We start from the raw sequence: 6,027 nt of genomic DNA, 5'->3' as shown, positions 1-6,027 counted from the left end.
AAAGCTCCTCACAGTCTCTTATGAAATAGCTGATAGAGAAAACCCAAGCCCAGATGATTTTAGGTGATTCTGCAGGCAGTGCTGGCACGAGCAGCACCTGCGGGGCCAGCCGAGCCCAGGAGCCAGGGACATGTCCCTGGCAGTGCCTGTCTCTGAGTCGCTGCAGCAGCTGGACTCGGGCTAAATTGGAAACAGAAATACCAATTGTCATGTCACCCGGATGCTCTGCTTTCAGCCAAATAGTAGATGGAAAAAAAACATTACCAGATGTTCTTGTGTTATTAATATTGTTATTATTATTATTATAAATAATATTCCTCACTGGCTGGGTCTCACTCTGGGCACATCTGGAGCACACATGCTTGGGATGGGAGCACTGGCCGCACGTTGCTCCCCTGTTTTCCTCCACACCTGTAAAAGGGGGACCCTGCTCCTTGCACTCAGGGGCATGGGTGCTGACCTGACACGGGGTCCTCACCACCCTGCTTCCTCTTTGAGACAGGTCCCTTCGTGCACAGCCCTGTTTTTAAAGCCTCATGGCCCTGTGCAGCCCTGCTTTGGGCACACAGGGTGTGTACGATGGGGGCAAGCGCTGCTGATGCTGCTCTCACTGTCTGTGTCTCTGCTGCTGGAGATGCTGATGTGGTCTGCTCATCGTCTGAAGCATCTCCAGCATCTCCAACAAAGCAGGACCCTACGTGCCACTTCAGTGGAAATTTGCTGCCTAAACCTCTCTATCTAATGTTAGAGTAGAAACTCTCCAAAAATGTGTCTGTACAGTTGTTCCCACTCCATTTCACTAAGAAATGGACTGGTTTGGGAGGTGAAAATGGAGAGTGTGGCATGTGGCCAGCATGGCTCTCACCATAAATGACAGCAAACTCTGTGTCCTAAGGGTGCGCCAGCTACCAGATACTGATATTAGCGCCAAACCATTGCTGGAGTGGAAATTATCCTGTTATTCCCAACTTAGGCCAACTGTCTAGGAATACAGGAACAAGAATAAAAAAAAAAATACTACAGGAGGTGATGACAGTGGTTCATTAAAAAATAATAAAATGCTAGGATGCTATTAACCATGGTGTACCAGTATTTGTGTATCTGTGAGCTGAGCAAACATAGCTCCAGTACAAATAGGTGGACCTTTATGAATGGACTTCTGCAGCCACACAAACAGTGCAATAAGGCAGTGTTTTTTTTTATTATTACATTGTGGTGGCATGCAGAACAGGTAAAGTACTTTCTGTGGAGGTGGGAAGATGCTGTGCCTACTGCTAGAAGTTTGCAACTGTGAAAAAGCAAAGAACCTTCCTCTGAGGTTAACCCTGGGGTGCCTGCTCCTTCCTCTTCCTCATGATGGAGACGAGCTCATCCATACCAGGAGAGCTGCTGCCCATGCAGCTGAGAGCCCCATGAGTCCCATCCGGGAAAGCACAGAGCCACCTGAGGTCCTTGTGTTCCTGGCTGGACGTGGGCGAGGTGCCTGCCACAGCTGCTGAGGAAGGGCAGTGCCTCCTGCAGCTGGAGAGCTTCTTCCCAAAGGCAACACTGGGTGAAGGAAACCCTGGACAAAACAGCCTTTCTGTCAGAAATCTCAGCTCTGCCATACACATTAGCTGGCTCTGTTCAAAGCAGAACCATCACCCCATCTGACTCTAGTTGCTGTGGGTGTGCATTGGAGAAATTCCTTTGCCAGTGGCTTCAATAATAATAATATATATATTTTTTTCATCCATACTCTGAGCAAGAGTTACCCTATGCAACCAGATTTCCACACAACCAAGTTTCCGGAGCATGTCTCCTTTTCTAGCTGGAGAAGAGCAGGCAGAATTTCAGACATTTTGCACACTGGTTAAGGTTTTCCAGTGTGGACTCTGTGAGGATGTTTGAGCTTCTGGAAATGCAGGGGCTTGAGGGAAAGGGCTCAGGTCATGCAGAGCCTGGTGCACACTGGTGGCATCTGGGCAGGTCGCACATGCACTGCTGGCTGGAAACCCTCCTGGGAACAGGGGGCCCTGACTGCAGACTAAGGAGTTTGTTTCTGTAGGGAATACCAGCCTTGAATTTCTTCTTTTTTATTTTCTCCTTTTCCTTCTGCACCTCTGGGGAACAGAATCAACCAAGTATACGTTGGTGGAAGGGTTTTTGTGGACATCTCACATTGCCCCAGCATGCTGCTGGCAAACAAAACCCATGTTGGTCTGAAACTGTACAGAAACAAAAGATTTTTTTTTCTGTATTAAATCTATGAGGGATTGCCATCAATGTGAATAAGACAGAGGCTTCATGCTTGCTACCTAAGAAGCATTCACTCAACCAATGGAAAAGACAGGGACAACTAGGCTAAGAAGAGAAGAGATAGAAGAGTGTTCCTCTCCCCTTTTTCCTTCTGTTTTAGAACCCAGTAGTTTACTGCTCCATGTGGAAAATAAGGATAATCTCTGTGTTCAGCCTTGTTTTTTTGTTAGATGCATATAAATCTTGCTAATTAGCTGTAGAAATCATAAAAGCTCAGCATCATGTTTTAATCATAATCTCCTCGGGCCACTGATGTTCATGACGTCCCCTGGATTCTCATTTCCATGTACAAATTACTGAGCCCATAACACTTTGGCAGCTCATCTCTCATGCCAATGCTATTTCCAGCAGAATTTTTATTTCAGTAACTAAGCCACAAACATACACCTGCAAAAAATAAAAATAAGAGAATAACACAGCAGTGGAAGGTCCCCCCTCCTTGTACTAGTGGAATATTAAAGATTCTTCAAAGGAATTAAACACAGATTTCAAGTATTAAGCCTGGCTGGCAGATCAGTAAAACCATTTTCTCTTCCTGAGTAGCTGACAGAAAGCTCCCCAACCAGCAGATGAGGAAACTGTAAGCACTGCTCTTGGACACCAGTGTTAACATGAGGGGAGTTTCTGGGGCAGTCCAGCAGGTCCAAGACATTATGGACACAGCTGTGAAGTCAAATCTCAGCTGAATTTGCATCCCAATCATCACAAATGGGGTCAGCATCTGCTAAGACACTGGATAATAATAGCTTGCTTAATTATACATTTCGTCTGTAATTTAGTCCAGACCAACTTTCCTAGTGGCAGTGGAGGAGGGTATTTTCCAGTTCTTTTATGTTCCTGTGATTAGTGGATAATGCCCTCAGTATATACGCATGCATCTAATTTTCACTTTAAACTTTAATGCAATTTAACATTGTCAAAATAAATATTATTCTTCACTTTTCCAAATTTTGTTTCAGCACGTATAAAGTAAATATTTTGCTTAAGAATGTGGGAAGTCTGTGCCTTCTTAATGGTGCTGCCTCTGAGGGGGAGCAGGAGCCAGTCCCTCTATCACGGTGGCTTGGGATTATGCGGGAGCCAATGCTGCCTTCGGGGAGGACCAGACCTCCTTAACTGTGGCAGAGGAGCAGCCTGGACAGCAGGGGTACCTGCCCTGGACATTTCTGCAAAGTTTGCCTTTACAGTTGAAATAATAAAGGAGGACTGGGATAATATGATTCAAGTTTTTTTCTCTCTTCTTCTTGTTCTTGTTCTTCTGTTCCTTTACATATCTTGTTCTGCCACTTCCACTTTTTTTTTTTTTTTTTTTTTTTTTTTAACTTGCAGAGAAAATACAGCAGGTACTCCACCTATTCCATTACTGTCTGCCAGAAGGCGATGCCTGCCACACTTCTAAGGGCACTGTAAGGAAGAGCTCAGAGCTCCCTTGCTGAACAATGGAAATGGAGCTGTGCTGAGCCAAGCTGGACCACTTGGCTTCACCTCACTTCAGCAGTGGCATGGCCAAAGTGTCACTGGCAGAGGTTGCTCAGAGAGGCTGTGGAGTCTCTTGGAGACCTCCAAAAGCTGCTGGGACATGGTCCTGAGCAAGCTGCTCTAGGTGGCCCTGCTTGAGCTGGGGGTTGGAGCAGGTGACTTCCAGAGGTGGTACCACATCACCTGTGGCACAGAGGACTTGGCCTACCCCAAGTGTGCGTCTCCAGCCCACTCTGAGAGAGGCTTAGGTATCTACAGAGAAGCTTGCTGTAGCTGTTTCCTTGGTCAGACAAAGGCTCCCTTCAAGACAGATAGCTTACAATTGCTAAAAAATTGGATTAAAAAGTCACCAATCATGAGTTTCTGGTTAGGTCTTATTTTCTGAGCTGTTTTCAAGCAAAAGTGAAAATTGAAAGCTGGAAAACTTACAAGATCAATAGGGTTTACTTAAAATGACTTACCAATTAGCATGTCTGTGGCTTTTAGTAACATTGTATTCTTGCCAATCACACTGGTTTAAACTTTCCCTCATATATAAATTACACACCCAGATTCATGTCTCTTTTTCCTTTTTTCTTTTTTCTTTTCTTTTCTTTTCCTTTCTTTTCTTTTCTTTTCTTTTCTTTTCTTTTCTTTTCTTTTCTTTTCTTTTCTTTTCTTTTCTTTTCTTTTCTTTTCTTTTCTTTTCTTTTCTCTTCTCTTCTCTTCTCTTCTCTTCTCTTCTCTTCTCTTCTCTTCTCTTCTCTTCTCTTCTCTTCTCTTCTCTTCTCTTCTCTTCTCTTCTCTTCTCTTTTTCTCTTTTTCTTTTTCCCTTCCCTTCCCTTCCCTTCCCTTCCCTTCCTTCCCTTCCCTTCCCTTCCCTTCCCTTCCCTTCCCTTCCCTTCCCTTCCCTTCCCTTCCCTTCCCTTCCCTTCCCTTCCCTTCCCTTCCCTTCCCTTCCCTTCCCTTCCCTTCCCTTCCCTTCCCTTCCCTTCCCTTCCCTTCCCTTCCCTTCCCTTCCCTTCCCTTCCCTTCCCTTCCCTTCCCTTCCCTTCCCTTCCCTTCCCTTCCCTTCCCTTCCCCAGTCCTGCATCTGATGTCTCTGGGAAACCTTTCCTGAATGGGATGCATGACTCCAGGGCAGACACACTGCAGTGCTGGTAGCGTGCAGGAGTAAAGCAGAGACTGAGGAGAGATTGCCAAGCTCCCTATGAGACATATAACCAAACCTTATTTCAAGTTCAAAGCTCTGCAGTGGGCAGAGGGTCTTAATAAATGTACTTTTTAGATGATCAAGTGAGAGCTGTGGTCAGCACCGCTCTTTTCTCTCTAGGCCTGGCTATCAGACCATGGCTTATGTTGGTTTGGAAGAAGCCCTGGCTGCTGCCGTCTGTGCCTTTGTCCCCTTGTGCTCAGATTGCTGTGGAGTGCTCCCAGGACGGGGCAGCTTGGAGGTGTTGGGACAGAAGGTGCAGAGAGCAGCTGGTGTTACCACATGGAAGGCAGATAGACTCATGGCCTGTGGACAGATTCAGCTTGTGTAGAGTCTCGACTGTAGTATAAATTCTCAGTTTTAGCTTAAAACATCTGCAGTAGCTTGGAGCGTAGATGCTCAAGAGGCCTGTCCCTGCTCTTGGCTCCCTGTGTGTGTGTGTGTCTATTCAGCTTGGCCTTTCTGTCCAGAAGAAAGAGCTGCATGTCCATGCATGTCCCATGTACTTCGTGAAGCTCTCTGGGCTTCAACACTTGAACCTGAGGCACGTGGTTGGGGTACCATGGCTGAGTGCTTGTGCTCCCAGCTTGTCAGACAAGTGAAGCAAGGGTCCTGAGATTTCGTCCTCAGCTAGGCCAGTGAGACCTGCTGCCTTGTACCTTGCCTCTGCCGTGTGCAATGTGTGCTAGCACAGACACTCACCACATAGTAATTCATTGAGCAATGGGAACCTGATCCTGTGTCTGAGCCCTTGTTCGGGCTGACACAGGCCAGATCTGCTGACCTGAAAGGCACACTGCAAACCACATTGTTCCTCACAGGCAATGTTCCTTACAGAGGTTATGAGCCTGGGGAACATGTGGTTAAAAGGGAACCAGGCCATGTATTTACATGGTTTCATTTTATTCTTTTTCTTTCCCTGTGTAGCACGTTACTTTATTTGCTATGAAAATGCTTATGGCAATTGGATAGGAACTTTCAGTGTGCAAAAAACCTATAGAAATTAAAAGTCTTCAAGGGGCTTAAACACGATCTCATGTTTAGCTAAGATGAAGCTT

This window comes from Anas acuta, chromosome 3, assembly GCF_963932015.1.
Source record: "Anas acuta chromosome 3, bAnaAcu1.1, whole genome shotgun sequence".
In the NCBI taxonomy this organism is placed as follows: Eukaryota; Metazoa; Chordata; class Aves; order Anseriformes; family Anatidae; genus Anas; species Anas acuta.
This window is presented reverse-complemented; position numbering follows the sequence as displayed.